The following is a 16,800-nucleotide window of genomic DNA, read 5'->3' as shown; positions in this document are numbered from 1 at the left end:
GTTTGTAAGTGCTTAGAGATTGGTGACTATGTCCTGACAATCCCCAGATGTTTGTGAATGAATCACCTAAGCTTCTGTGGCAAGCACCAGGGCATTTCTTTCTAGAAGTAGTAGCCATAATGCTGTAATCCAATATTTCCAGTTTCTTTGATTACTTAGGAGTCCAGTATTTAAAAATTATTTTTTTCCTTACACAAGAAGTGTTACAGCTATGCATAACTTTAGAATTCTTTTTGTTTTTTTTGCATCTTAAATAACAGTGCCTTTTCTTTTGGAACATACTTTGCTTAAGCCTCAAGGCTTGAGCATGTAGAACTTACAGAAAATTTCATTCTACTATTAAACTTCGTAATGCAATTTTCAAAGTGCAAACAGAATCCAGGAGTTATATTTAGTTTCTAAATTGGCATTTAGTTGGAGCATAGTATTGAAAATTGTCTTTCAATTTTCTGTTAGCTTGTCATCTGGTATGTGTTCAATGACTTCAAGATATAATATCTGCTACCACAGTAGCCTAAGTACCTTAAAAATGATCTCTGACTAGTAGAATTAGATTTTGTATAGGACAGGTGTCTTCTTATATAATAATGATCATAAAATACTGTTCTTTTATATTAAGAATATAATAAAAAAATCACATTTTTTTATTCAGAGAGGAACAAAATATAACAAAGGGCTTTAGGTTGTGGTGCAGTAATAGATAACAATATATTCATTTTCTTTATCTGAATAATAATTACATATTTTATGAGTTTAAAAATAAGCTTAGGAAGACCTAACCTATTCAGTAATAATACCTGGAATCATGTATTTTTCATTTTGCATTAATTAAATGATGGAAGGCATAATACAGGTTGCCAAGATAAAGAAAACTTTCAGCTGTTAAATTTCATACTTGTTTATAAAACAGAAGGCACTTCAAAGTGTCTTAACCTGTTGTTTATGATTTTAATTATAAAGACCAAATGTCAAGCTGTCTTACAGCAGTATTTAACAAAGCAAATTTTTATACTCCTGCCTGTTATACAGTGTATGTTTTGTAATATTCTGCCATAGGTTTTAAGATGAGTACATCTCCTTTCATCAATGTGATATTTTATTGGCAAAGTAAACACTTTAGAGATGTATTAAATATAGTTATCACTCCCACCCCCCTGTTAGTGAAATATATTCAGATTAGTTTTCTTTATTTTTGCAAGACCTAGGACAAAGTAGATTTGTTTTAATGGCAAAAACAAACAAACAAACAAAGAGGAAAGAAAAACAAATAGCTCCAATATAATAAGAATAGACTTTGTGCGAGAGTAATAAAGCTGCTTCTTCAAACTATTTATACATCAGGAGTGACTTTTTTCTCTCATTTTCAATGGGTAAGAAATTTGTTATTTTCTATTTTGTCAGTGTTGTAGTGCCATTATTAGTACTAAGGGAGAATTGGGCAGTATATTAGTTTTCTCTGATAGTCATAATAAAATACCACAGATGGGGTGACTCTAATAGACATTTATTTTCTCACACTTTTGGAGGCCAGAAGTCCAAGACTAGGGTGAAAGTAAGTTTGGTTTCCTTTGAGCCAACTCTCTTTGACTTGTAGATTTCACTATGTCTTCATAAGGCCTTTTCCCTGTGTGGGAACTGGGAACATCCCCACTGTTTTCTTTTGTTTTGTTTTGTTTTTTTTTTTGCCTGTCTTAATTTCTTTATATTACCTCAGTCAAATTGGTTTAGGGCCCACCCTAATGACCTCATTTTAACTTAATTACCTCTTTAAGGCACTGCTTTTAGGTTGTTGTTTTCGTTTTTTGATACAGGGGATTGAACCCAGCAGTGTTTAACTACTGAGCAACATCCCAACTTCCCCAGCTTTTTTAATTTCTTATTTTGAGAGAGGGTCTTTCTAAGTTTTTAAGGCTAGCTTTGAATTATTGATCCTCTGGCCTCAGCTTCCCAAATCACTGGGATTACAGGAGTGGGACACAACGCCTGGCAATATTGACATTCTGAGGTACAGAGGGCTAAGGCTTCAAAAGTGAATTACTTTTCAACACAAGCGTGGATTACTTTTTAAAATGTGAATTTTTGAGGGAGACATTCAGTGTGTAAAAGTCAGTGTCAGTAGATCAGCACATGCCATGCAATCTATGCTTTATGTTTGCTGTGTAAATTCTTTTTTATAAGGAAGAAGATTTGGGGGAGCTATGGTTTCCCCAATTGAATCATTGTGGTTTTCTTATCCCAAATATACATAGGTTTAAATTATTAAGGTAATGGGTTTTGTTTAAATTATAATTGTTACCTACTTTTATATAAATGTGCCTATTTCTTTTAATTTCTGTGTAACTGTTTATGCATTTCAAACTATGTCTATTAGAATTGTCACATAAGATTAGCTTTTTATTATGCTCCAACATAATAGATGGGAAAGGAAGAAAGAATTTAATGTGATTACTACATTGAATGATACCTTTAAGGAGAATACTTATCACAAGGGAGCAGAGAACAGAAATGAAAAACTTTCTTCATGTGAGGTCTCTAAATATAAATCCTGATGCTATCAAATTGGTTAAAAGTAATTTCTCAGAAAAGTAAGGAAAAATCTGTAAAAGGATGAGATTTCTTTTTAATGAAACAGAAAATGTAATAGATGACTGAATTTTCAAAACCCTTATAATGTGTTGACTCAATAGCACAATTTAAACTGGGTTATTATTAAATTTATGATTATCTATTTACTTAGTAATTGAATTAAACATCTCCCATCAAAAGTGAAAACAACAGTTGATTCATTCAAGAAGTATATCCACATAGAACTGTATATAACTCAAAGTGGTATTAGCATATGACAGCATATTATAATGTAACATCATGGAGTACAGGGAAAATACAACTGTAACTCAGTGTTCAACTTACCTAGCATGATTAAACATGCCGCAGTCCGGCTGCAGCAAAATAACCGGGGGGTGACGAAGAACTTGTGTAGATTGATACAGCAGGAGTGGAAGCCGTTTATTGCAGGACAGGAGCAGTATTTATACATTCCACACAGCTTATCTAATTAACATAAACTAGATACAGCAGTCAACCAACCAGGAATCTGCACACTTAATGGCTCGCTTTTGTTACTTCTCAAACCACTCCCTCTGGCATTTTGCCAGGCACCATCCAGACTTGTTTAGGAACTCTAACATTCCCCTGGCAAAATGCCAGGTGTTATTTTGACTTGTTTACAAACTCTAACATAAACAAAGTCCTTTTTTAAAAAAAAAAATTATGATAGCTGTTCAGGGATTGCTACAAATATGTGGTTTCAAATACCATTTACTCTTTTTTATATATTTTTCCCTCTACTAAGAGTTGTTGTTTTTTGAAACAACAGCATTTTAATAAATAATCTTCTAAAAAATACATGTGTTTCTCCTGTAAATTAATACCCTCGGTCAAATCATGAATATATACCATATGATAGGTATCTGGAATACAAATCAAAGGGAAACTTCTTGCCTTCTAATTCTCAAGAATTACAGAGACAATGGCAAACTAACTTTGAAGGACCATATTTTAACTATAAAATAAGAGATAAGTCCTTGGTGTTTACAGTCAAAGAATATAGATATTAATTTAGGTAGAGTACTTAGTTTGATGGGTGGTGTCCAGAAAGTTTCACAGAATAAGGATCATTGGAAATAAATTTTGAAGGGGACATATTTAGTAGAAAATGAGGAATTCTCAGGGGAAAAGTGTTTAAAGATTCTTATGTACTTTTTTTAGAGTGTGTTCCAAGTTTGAATAGGAAATTGAAATAGCATGTTATCAACCAGAAGGGGCTACAAATTGGAGAGTGAGACTATGGAAGGAATCCTGGTTCCTATCATAAAGAGCCTTACATGACCTAATAAGGTGTTTAAGTTTTATCTATCATAAATAGAAGTTTGGAGACGTTGATCCTGAGGATAATAGCTTCAGAAGTTATTTGTATTAAATATAGCCACCAGAAGTTTAGCAGTTTCAAGAAATATACATTTGATATCACATGTTTTCCATGGGTCAGGAGGCCTGGCATGGCTTATGTCTGGAGCCTCTTCTTTCAATGTCCCAAGATGGTAAGAAGGGTGCCATCTTGGGTGATAGCATCTGAATGCTCGAATGGGGAAAAATCCACTTTTAAGATCATTCAGTTTGTTGGTTCATTTCCTTGCAATGCTGTTACTTAAGATCTCAGATTCTTACTAGCTGCTATTGGAGGATTCCCTCAGGTTTCAGAGGCCACCCTCAAATTCTGGAATGTAGTCTTTCACAGCAGTTCACGTCATGGCTGTTGTGGTCTGGATGTAAGTAGTCCCTCAAAAGCTCATGTGTGAGAAAAGGCAAGAAGGTTTAGGGATGAAATTATTAGGTTATGAGATTCTTAATCCAATCAATGTGTTGCTCTCCTGCTAGGAATAACTGAATGGTGACTATAAACAGGTAAGGTGTGGCTGAAGGAGATGAGTTATTGGGAGGCATGACTTTGGGGTATGTATTTGTCCATGGTGAGAACTCTGTTTCATGGTGTAATGTCCTGAGCTGCTTTCTTTCACCATACTCTTCTGCCATGATGTCCCGCCTCACTTAGAGCCCTAAGGAATGCAGTTGGCCATCTATGGAATGAGACCCCTGAATCTCTGAGCCCCCAAATAAACTTTTCCTCCTGTAATACTTCTTATCAGGTCTTGGTCACAGCAACAACAACAACAAAAAAGCTGACTAAAACAATGACTGCTTATTTCTTTAAATTCAGAAGGGAAATCTGTTTCCTTTCTGCTAAAAGGAAGTCTCATATATCATACTAAAATTATGGTAATGACATCCCATCACATTTTCTACATTATATTGGTTAGAATAAAAGCACAGATTTCTATCACACTCAGGAGAAGCTCATGATAGAAGGGTTTGCAATAAAATAATAACAAGGAGAATATGGAATAGATCAGAATTGTTCCCATGATTCCAGAAAAGTAACATCAGCATTACCTAATACCAGAAATTTAAAATCTCACATCCCATCTCAAACCTATTGAATCAGAAATCTTAAGAGTGAGGACATCATTCTTAGTTTAAACAAATTATTCAGGTGAGTCTCAGCCTTTAAATTTTTGGAGCTGCTGATATATCATCTAGTGATATTGGGAAACAAGCTGGGGAATGGTTCTAAAGTCAGGTTATCTCCTCCAAAATTAACAGAAATTTTAGGGCAACAGAGATCAAAGAGAAGAAATAAAAAAAAATACAAGACTCAGTGCTAAAGCTAGATTGAAATAGTTAAGAATAGAAGTACATAATTGAAGAATGGGAATTTGCTACCACATGGGTAGTAATAGTAATTTCTGAGCTAAATTAGAGGATGGTATAGTGAATTTTTAAAAAACAAAAAAAAAATTGTTTTGTTTTTGTTTTATTTGGAGGCCAATTGTAAACTTTAGTGTTACAATTGGGATGTAGCAAATGGATGCTCATGTTTTTGTCCAGAAAGAGTCTACTGCATGAAAGGAAAATGGACTGAGAATTTCCACATTCATGGGATATGTAGAAAAATAAATTAAGAAAAGTAGTAGTAACAGGTGCAGAAGGGATGATCTGAAAGAGGTATTTTAGAATCTTATGGTTATCATTTGAATCTGTAATGTCTCCCAAAGGCTCATGTGTTGATGGCTCTGTATCCATGGCAGCAATGTTTAGAAGTGGGAATTTGGGGAAGAGATTGGGTAACAATGCCTCTGACCTCATCAAAGGATTAATCCATTAATAGCTGAATGGACTTCTAGAATGTGGTAGAAACTCAAAGTGAGAATGCATAGTTGAAGGAAATAGGTCACTAGAGTTGTTCCTTAGAAGGGTATACCTTTTTTTCTCTACTTCCTGGATGCCACAAGCTGAGCAACTTTCTTCCACATGCCCTTTTACTATGTTGTTCTCCCTCACCTCAGGCCAAAAGTATTGGAATCAGATGACCAGAATGAATCTTCTGAAGTAATCATCCAAAATCTTTTGTCCTCTAAGTTTCATCCTACCCCATGTATTTGTTATAGCCTTCCTATTATGACAAAAAAAAAAAAAACAAGATGTCCAAGAAATCCAAAGTTTACCTTCAAGAAATTATGAATGTAGATTTGTCAAAGTAGGAGGCTAGTCTATATTTTACTTAATTTGCTTGATATACAACTTTTAAATGTTTAACTTACATGGTAAAGTCAAATGTTTGCCTCTTTAGCTTCATCACTTATCCTTGCTTCATCTTGAACTTTGTATCCTTCCTAGTGTGATGCCATTTATAACTCCTGGCAAGCTTTCAAACATCTGGAGCCTTCTTACAAATCATTTCCTTTGTTTTTCTCTCTTTTCGTGCTTTAATTGCTCCTCTGCTCCATGTCCTGGTCCCTGGATACTAGCTGCCCATGTTCTTAGGATCTATTTCCTCTTCCTATGGACTTCTACTAAAATATTCGTATCTCAAGGTGCAAGAGGAAAATAGGGGAGTGGAGAAGTCTCATAAAAATATAGAATAGCCAATGTATTGACCGTGAATGTGGAACAATGATATTGGAAGGATTCCTAATCATTTAACTTGATTATTTCCCATTTTTTCTTTGTTGGCAAGCCTATTTATTGTGTTCCTTCTTTTCTAAATCAGTCTTTTCTTTGTCATACTTCCATCCTGTTACAGAACCTCTGTTTTTTCTTTTCATATATTTTAGAGGATAGAATTATATCAGTTATATATAATCTTTATTTGAGTGAAAATGGTTTTATAGTTTTAAACCTTTTGATTTCAACGAGATATTTATACTTACAATTATCTTGCTTTTAGTACTTTCATCCATTTTCTGAGACAATTCACACTGAAGGAGAGATTTATTCAGTTTGAGTTATTTAACATCTGTAAGGATTAAGTTGACAGAGTTGTTGTGATAGAATTAATATGCTCCTCATTCCTTCACATAGAAAGACATGAATAACTTGATGTTTGATTCTCATCCCTCCCCTTCAATATACACATCTGTGGCTTCTCAAGGAAAATCAGCTTCTTTGAAAAATAGATTATAAATCTCTCTTTAGAATATGACTATGTAGATAATAATTTTAGAATAAAAACTTTGGGAATAAAATTAAGGAAGAATCACAATGAAATTAAAAGTGTCCAGATATTGGAGTCAGGAAAAATATTCAACATTTAAATTGTGGCTTTGCTTCTTATTAACCTTGTGACCAGGAACATGTTTCATACTCTAGCTCTTATAAACAGTTTCTTAATTTAGCATAATGGGATTACTATTAATATTAACTGAAATAGCACTCCTAAAGTGGCAACCAAAATATGTGGCATATAAGAGGTCTTGATAAATGGTTCTCTCCCTCATTTTTATAATCCTCTCAACAACAGCAAAATAAAAATTTACAAATAAGTGATCATTTTCTGTGAGTAGCTATTTCTTTGTGAAATATCCATTGTGACACATGCTGACGATGTTTTAACTTTATACCTCACATATAAGCACAGTGTTTAATTTATGGTTAAAATGTTAAATGTCTGTAAAACTTTAAAAGTATTTGTGTTTACATTGTCATATTAAATCTTTTGCTCTATGTCCTAATAAATCCATAGCAGGTATTAAATTTGGCTCAGGAGTCAAATATCCAAAAGCTATTCAGGTAGGTAAACACTCTTAGCAATGAATAGTGAAAATGAATTCAGAACATTTTATGGTAAAATAATTTATAGGCATGTATACATGTGGATGTGCACACAATTATACATATACACATACATAGACATAAATACCTATATACCCGTACAGACAATGCAAATAATGTCACACATGTAGTTATACCTACATATATATATATACATATAATTTTTTTTTTCCAAACTGGAAAATATGTAGAGATAACTGGTGTTGGAAGTTCCATGGCTAAAGTTTTTGGGTATAATCAGGAGACCAAAGAAAGACAGAGGGAGAGCTACTGCAGAATTCTAGCTTCATTGAGATTCCTGAGGTAATAGTATGAACAATTCCATCCCCAGACTTCATAGTCCCTTTTGAATCTCCTTTTTTTCTGGAGTACATAGAATAAAAATAGAAAGAAAGAAAAAAAAATACTCTCAGTATCTAGAGGGAAATTTGAAGTATTATCAGTATCTAGGGGGAACTGAGAATAGGAAATTTAAAGGCATATGAAATATCAGTTTTTACTGTGTCCTCTTTCAAGACAGTGGAGGGCCTCAGGGGACCATTGGACAGCTTATACTTCCTTCTGTCTTTGCACTGTTCTTTGGTCTCTTGGAAGAATCTCATTTGATTCTGTATTTGTTTTTCCAGCTTTGACTCTGGGTCCCTGTATCACTGCACGGAGTTGCCTGGACACAGATTTTCAAGCAAGAAATTAGTGTCAAGGGCTGACTGGTGGCCCATAACAAAAGGATGGAGTGGAGGAAAGGCCTTAGGTTCAGGAAATTAGAATCTAGTTGGCCTAGTGGGTAGGTCACACTGATAATCTAATAAATCTAATATAATATATTAAAATAAGAGCTATGAAGGAAATAGGAAGCTGCATTATAAAATACTGGTATATTTCTAATTTCAATATCTGTCCTTTGACATGATTTAGCCTAAGCATAATTTATTACTCAAACCCTATAGATATTTTACCTTGTGAACATATGCAATTCACCTCCCTGAAAGTCTCATTCACAACATCTCCTATGAATGTACAGTAATCAGTTCAGAAACCAAGAGTCAGGAAATCTGTGTGGTACAAGATCTAAGATTTCAGAAGTTGAGAGCCTTAGTTTGAATTCTTGCTCTACTACTTTATCGGCTGACAATTTTTGACAAGTTTCTGCACTTTGCTAATTCCCAGTGTTTTTATCTGTTAACATAGGTACTATAATAGAGTGATGGGCCAAAGGGAGGCAGCCAGATGGCAGGCCAGAGGGAGGAAGCATTCTGTGTCTCTTCATGACCTGGGATTCAAGTAGTGAAAATACTGTAAGAACTTTTGGCCACCCACTTTCAGCCAAGAACCTGAGCAGAAATCATGGACACCGCTCTCATGCAGAACATCCAGCAGATTTCTACACTCAGAAACTCCGGCTGCTGCCCCTCTGTGGACCCCCATCTACCAACATGGGGCTCCCAAGGCTGCTGCCATCATGGGACTCTGGAACAGCAGGGGCAGTTCCCTATGCGCAGTAGCCTGTCTGCACCTGGGAATTTCACACAGGCTCTAAAGTTAGCTGATAGCCACACACTGCATGCCACAGAGCTCTTCTCTAAACTTATTGTCAAACACCATCACTTAGCTCCCCTCATGGGACCCAACACCATACTACTGAAAGCAGGTGTCTCCATTTTGGGCCACCTTTATCACCATCTTTAGTGAGGGCAACTTCCAGTTCAAACCTCTGGCTGCCCAGGTACCCTGTTTCTAACTGCCCTCTCTTCCCAGCAGCCACTATATGGCATAGTGACACCCTGGTTACCTTCACCATCCTGAGGGCAGAGATACCAGCTAAGAACAGACAACCCCACCTATTGGATGAAAAGGGAAGCAAGAAAGATAATGATCCCCAACCAAAACAATTTCTGTTTCTTCCTTTAATATTTTTTCCCCTTTTCCTCTCTATTCTCCTGCCCTCACACCCCCAATATATGTGAAACCAAGTACTTTGCACAAATTAGGATTCTGATAACTGGGACTTCTAATTAGTATATTACAGTTGTGTTGTATATTTTTTTCTTTTTTCTTTTTTTTCCCACCAATTTCTACTATTTAACATTTAAATTTTTTTTTTCTTAATATATCTGTGTTTTTTTAATGTACTCTATTGTCCTCCCAGTTACTTGTCTACAAAAAATTACTTCCTCTCCCATCTCCTGCTACTAATCTTCCTCTTTAGATTTCTCCTTCAAACTTCATAAAATATAATAACTCTATATCCTCACCTCCTACCTCCTCAGCATATCATCCTACTCCTCACCCCCGGTTCTTTGTCCACCATCAAAAACTGTTAACCCTTTTTACAAACCTACTGAGTATATTGAAAATAATAATTGAATTCATCATTTTTGTACATTGTGACCAAACTGTAAACGCTTAATAACAAACATTTGTTTTTAGGGTGTATATTGTGTATATTTGGATTTGATAACATTGTCCTTCCCCTTGAAGGAGAGGTATTGGGTCCCTACAGGGCACTGTAAGCCTATAAGTTAAAAAAAGGTAATGCCTCATATTCACAGTGCTAGAAGGGAAGACACACAAGCAATATAAAAAGACAAGGGAAGAAAGTGCCCTGTACATATCAAGATACCACTTTACTAGAATCCATGGCCAGCACAGCAGAAGAAATGACAAAAAAGGAGTTCAGGATGTACATAATTAATATATTCTATGAATTAAATAATTATATAAGAAAGTAAATACAGGCAGCTAAAGATTGTTTTGATAATGAGCTATATAAACCAATACAGGAAGCAAAAGATTAATTCAATAGGGAGGTAGAGGTTCTAAAAACAAAAACAAAACAAACAAACAAACAAAAAACACACCAGAAATCCTCGAAATGAAAGAAACAATAAACCAAATTAAAACTTTAATCGAAAGCATCACCAATAGATTAGACCACTTGGAAGACAGGACCTCAGACAATGAAGACAAAATATATAATCTTGAAAAGAATGTAGACCACACAGTGAAAATGGTAAGAAACCATGAGCAGAATATTCAAGAAATATGGGATAGTATGAAAAGACCAAATCTAAGAGTTATTGTAATAAAGGAATGCCTAGAGATCCCAACGAAAGGAATGGACAATTATTCAATGAAACAATATCAGAAATTTTTTTGAACATAAAGAATAAATTGGAAAACCAAATTCAGGAGGCTAACAGGATGCCAAGTGTACAAAATCACAACAGATCCACACCAAGTAATGTTATAATGAAAATGCATAACATACAGAATAAGGAGAAAATATTAAAAGCCACAAGAGAAAGGCATCAGATTAAGTATTAGGGGTAAATAAATTAGATTATGTGCAGATTTTTCAACTCAGACACTGAAAGCTAGGAGATCCTAGAAAAACACATATCAATCTCTGAAAGAAATAGATGCCACCCAAGAATCTTGTATCTGTTGAGAGCCACAGCCGAAGGGGCCCCAGCAAACTTCCAGCTGCCAGCAAACTTCCAGCTGCCGGCTGATGATTGGCTCACAGCGGCCCCAGCAACATCTAGCTGATTGGCTCCTCTGCGGTGATGCTCATTGGGCTGTTTCCCTGCCCTTTCAGACCACGGAGCTGCTCATTGGGGGACTTATTTGGCTCCGCCCACGTGACCCAGCCAATCGGCCTCAAGAGCAGGAGGATTGTGGGAGGTGGAGAGAAGCTTGTGTGGGAGAGAGAGGCTTGTGGAAAGCCGGTGGTGGCAGTTGAGGCTCTGAGGGTTTTTCCTGAGAGGCTGTTTTGTTTGGCATGTGTGGTTCTAAAAATAAAGTTAGTTTCTTTTGACAAGTGGCTCCTGATTGTGCCCAGCCAGACTGCGGCATGTATCCAGCAAAATTAAGCTTTAAATTTAATAATGAAATAAAAACCTTCCATGATAAACAAAAGTTAAAAGAATTTACAACTTGAAAGCATGCACTACAGAACATACTTGACAAAATATCCCATGAAGAGAAACTGAAAAACAACAATGAAAATCAGCAAAGGTAGGTATTACACCACAGGAAAAACTAATCAAAGAAGAAAACAGGTCAAGATAAATACTAAAAACAAATAAAAGAATGGGAATACAAATCATGTCTCAATAATAACCCTGAATGTTAAAATGGCCTGAACTCACCAGTCAAAATACATAGACCTACAGATTGGATTAAGTAAAAAGACCCAACAATGTGTTACCTCCAAGAAACTCATCTCATGATAAAGGATATCCACAGACTGAAGGTGAAAGGTTGGGAAAAATTATACCACTCACATGGACTGCATAAGCAATCAGAAATTTCCATCCTCATATCAAATATACTAGACTTCAACCCAAAGTTAATAAAAAGGGATAAAGAAGGATATTTCATACTGTTTAAAGTAACCATTCATCAAGAAGAAATAGCAATAATAAATTCATATTCCCAAAACAATGGAGCATCTATGTTTATCAAAAAAACTCTTCTCAAGTTCAAGAGTCAAATAGACCACAAAACAATAATTCTCGGTGACTTTAACAGACCTCTTTCAACACTGGATAGAGCTTCAAAACAAAAGTTGAACACAGAAACTATAGAACTCCATAATACTATCAATAATTTAGACTTAACTGACATATATAGAATATTTCATTGTTCAATGAATGAATACACTTTCTTCTCAGCAGTACATGGATCCTTCTGTAAAATAGATCATATATTATGCCACAAAGAAACTCTTAGCAAATACAAAAAATACCTTGCATTCTATCAGATTGTAATGGAATAAAATTTGAAATCAATGATAAAATGAGAAATAAAAGCTACTCCAGTACCTGGAGATTAAATAATATGTTACTAATGAACAATGGGTTGCAAAAGACATCAAGGAGAAGATTAAAAAATTCTTAGCAGTGAATGAGAATACAGATAAAATGTATTGAAATCTCTGGGACACTATAAAGGCAGTACTAAGAGGAAAGTTCATTGCATGTAGTTCATTCCTTAAAAGAAGAAAAAGTCAAAAAATAAATGACTTAACATTACATCTAGACATTAACATTACATTGTTCTAGAAAAAGAAGAACATATCAACACCAAAAGCAGTAGAAGACAGGAAATAATTAAAATCAGGGATGAAATCAAAACAAAAGAAAAAATTGAAAAACTTGACAAAATAAAGTTAGTTATTTGAAAAAATAAATAAAATTGACAACACCTTTGCAAAGAGTAGAGAGAAGACTCAAATTACAAATGTAATGAAAAACGAAATATCACAACCAATACTATAGAAATAAAGAAAATAATAAGAAATTATTTAAAAACTTGTACAACAATAAAATAGAAAATATTGAAGGCATTGACAAATTTCTAGGGTCATAAGATTTGCCCAAATTGAATCAGGTTCATATACACAATGTAAACAGATCAATTTCAAGTGATGAATTAAGAAGACTACCAACAAAAAAAAGCCCAGCTAAGTTTCACAAGACCTTTAAAGAATAATTAATACCAATACACAGCTAAGTTTTACAAGACCTTTAGATAATAATTAATACCAATAGTCTTCAATTTATTTCAGGAAATTGAAAAATAGGAAGCACTTTCAAACTGATTCCATGAGGTCAATATCACCCTGATTTCAAAACCAGTCAAAGACACATCAAAGAAATGAAACTTTAGACCAATATCTCTAATGAACAAAGGTGCAAAAAATTCTCAATAAAATTCAGGCAATTGGAATAAAAAAAACATATCAAAAAGATAGTGCACCACCATCAAGTTGGGTTCATCCAAGTGATGCAAGGTAGGTTCAACATACAGAAATCAACAAATGTAATTCATCATGTCAATAGACTTAAAGATGATAAGCATATGATCATCTCACTAGATGCAGAAAAAGCATTTGACAAAATACATCACCCCTTCATGTTCAAAACACTAGAAAAACTAGGGATAACAGGAACATATCTCAAAATTGTAAAAGCTATCTATGGTAAGCACCAGGCCAACATCACTTGAAATGTAGAAAAATTGAAAGCATTCCCTCTAAAAACTGCAATAAGACAGGGATGCCCTCTTTCACCACTTGTATTTAATATAGTTCTTGAAACAGTGGCCAGAGCAACTAGACAAAAGAAATTAAAGGTATACAGATAGGATGACAACAACTCAAATTAACAGTGTTTGGTGATGATATGATTCTATACCTGGAAGACCCAAAAAATTCCACCAGAAAACTCCTAGAATTATCAAATAAATTCAGTAAAGTAACAGAATATAACCAACACCCCAAAATCAAAGGGGTTTCTGTATATCAGTGACAAATCCTCTGAAAGGGAAATGAGGAAAACTATCCCATTTATAATACCCTAAAAAGATATTTATGAATCAACCTAACAAAAGAGGTGAAAGACCTGTACAATGAAAACTACAGAATGACAAGAAAGAAATTAAAGAAGACCTTAGAAAATGAAAAGATTTCTCTTGTTCTTGGATACGCAGAATTAATATTCTCAAAAATGACCATACTACCAAAAGCATTATACAGATTTAATGAAATTCCAATCAAAATCCCCATGATATTCCTCATAGAAATAGAAAAAACAGTCATGAAATTCGTCTGGATGAATAAGAGACCCAGAATAGCTAAAGTAATCCTTAGCAAGAAGAGTGAAGCAGGTGGCATCACTATACCAGACCTTAAACAACACTGCAGAGCAATTGTAACAAAAACAGTATGATGTAGGCACCAAAATAGACTGGTAGACTAATGGTACAGAATAGAGCACACAGAGATTAACCTACATAATTACAGTTATCTTATATTAGACAAAGTCACCAAAAACATATGTTAGAGAAAAGATAGCCTCTTCAACAAATGTTGCTAGGAAAACTGGAAATCCATATGCCAAAAAATGAAATTAAACTCCTATCTCTCACCATGCACAAAAATCAACTCAAAGTGAATCAAAGGCCTAGGAATTAAATTCGAGATCCTGAATCTAATAGAAGAAAAAGTAGGCCCAAATATCCATCATGTGTGATTAGGCACCTACTTCTTAATAAGACTCCTATAGCACAAGAATTAAAATCAAGAATTAATAAGTGAGGATGCCAGCGGTCTCCATTGAAGAAAGAAGATGGCGCTTGATAGGCCGGAGCAGATGGAACTGGAAGAGGGAAAAGCAAGCAGCAGCGGACTCCATCAATATTATCTGTCCAAGATTGAAGAACTCCAGCTGACTGTGAATGATAAAAGCCAAAACCTCCAGAGGCTGCAGGCACAGAGGAATGAACTAAATGCAAAAGTTCACCTACTGCAGAGGAGCTACAGCTGCTGCAAGAACAGGGCTCCTATGTGGGAGAAGTAGTTTGGGCCATGGGTAAGAAGAAAGTGTTGGTCAAGGAACACCCCCAGGGCAAGTTTGTTGTAGATGTGGACAAGAACATCAACATCATGATGTGACACCCAATTGTCGAGTGGCTCTAAGAAATGACAGCTACACTCTGCACAAGATCCTACCTAACAAGGTGGACCCTCTGGTGTCACTGATGATGGTGGAGAAGGTGCCAGATTCAACTTACAAATGACTGGTGGGCTGGAAAAACAAATCAAGGAGATCAAAGAAGTGATTGATCTGCCAGTGAAGCACCCAGAGCTCTTTGAAGCACTGGGCATTACACAACCCAAGGGAGTGCTGTTGTATGGACCCCCAGGGACAGGGAAGACACTGTTGGCCCAGGCTGTGGCTCATCCTATAGACTGTACCTTTATTCATGTCTCTGGCTCTGAATTAGTACAGAAGTTCATTGGGAAAGAGGCAAGAATGGGGAGGGAGCTGTTTGTCATGGCACGAGAACACACTCCATCTATTATCTTCATGGATGAAATTGACTCCGTTGGCTCTTCACAGCTGGAAGGGGGCTCTGGAGGGGACAGTGAAATGCAGCGCACAATGCTAGAGCTGCTCAACCAACTGGATGGCTTTGAGGCCATCAAGAATATTAAGGTTATCATGGCTACTAATAGGACTGATATCCTGGATTCTGCACTGCTTTGCCCTGGGTGCATTGACAGAAAAATTGAATTCCCACCTTCCAATGAGGAGGCCCGACTGAACATTTTGAAGATTCACTCTCGGAAAATGAATCTGACCCGAGGGATCAACCTGAGAAAAATTGCCAAGCTGATGCCAGAAACATCAGGGGCTGAAGTGAAGGGTGTATGCATAGAGGTTGGCATATATGCACTAAGGGAACAGGGAGTCCACATCACCCAGGAGGACTTTGAGATGGCAGTAGCCAAGGATAGTGAGAAAAACATGTCCATCAAGAAACTTTGGAAGTGAAGTATATCTTTTGTGTGGATCCCTTAAATAAAGGTTGTAGTACAAGCCAAAGAAAAAAAAAGAATTAATAAGTGGGATATATTCAAACTAAAAAGTTTCTTCTCACCAAAAGAAATAATCAGTGAAGTCAATAGAGAGCCTAGAGCTTAGGAGCAAATTTTTACCACTTGCACATGAGATAGATCCCTAATCTGTAGGGAATATAAAGAACTCAAAAAGCTAAATACCAAATAAATAAATAAATAACCCAATAAATAAATGGGCCATGGAAATGAACAAACAACTCTCAGAAGATGATATACAATCAACAAATATATCAAAAAATGTTCAACATTTCCAGCAATTAGATGAATGCAAATCAAAACCAGTCTAATATTTCATCTCATGCTAGTAAGAATGGCAGCTATTTAGAATATGAAAGACAAAAAGTTCTGGAAAGGATGTGGGGAAAAAGGCACACTCATACATTGCTGGTGGGGCTTCAAATTGGAACAATTAATCCAGAATCCAGTTATGGAGATTCCTTGGATAAGTTGGAATGGAACCACCATTTGACCCAGCTATCTCACTCTTTCGTTTTAAGTCCTAAAGGACTTAAAAACAGTGTACCACAGTGACACAGTGACATCAATGTTTATAGCAGAACAAATTCACAGTAGTTAAACTGTGGCACTAACCTAGATGCCCATCAATAGATGAACAAATAAAGAAGCTGTGGTATCTATACACA

The 16,800-nt window shown here is 35.5% G+C and overlaps 1 pseudogene; it reads left to right on the top strand.

Moving 5' to 3' along the window:
- Positions 1 to 14,836: 14,836 nt before the first annotated feature.
- On the top strand, positions 14,837 to 16,085 carry LOC107142696 (annotated as a pseudogene).
- The last annotated feature ends 715 nt before the right edge of the window (positions 16,086 to 16,800 follow it).

Source organism: Marmota marmota, unplaced genomic scaffold (assembly GCF_001458135.2).
Source record: "Marmota marmota marmota unplaced genomic scaffold, marMar, whole genome shotgun sequence".
Taxonomy (NCBI): Eukaryota; Metazoa; Chordata; class Mammalia; order Rodentia; family Sciuridae; genus Marmota; species Marmota marmota.
This window is presented reverse-complemented; position numbering and strand designations above follow the sequence as displayed.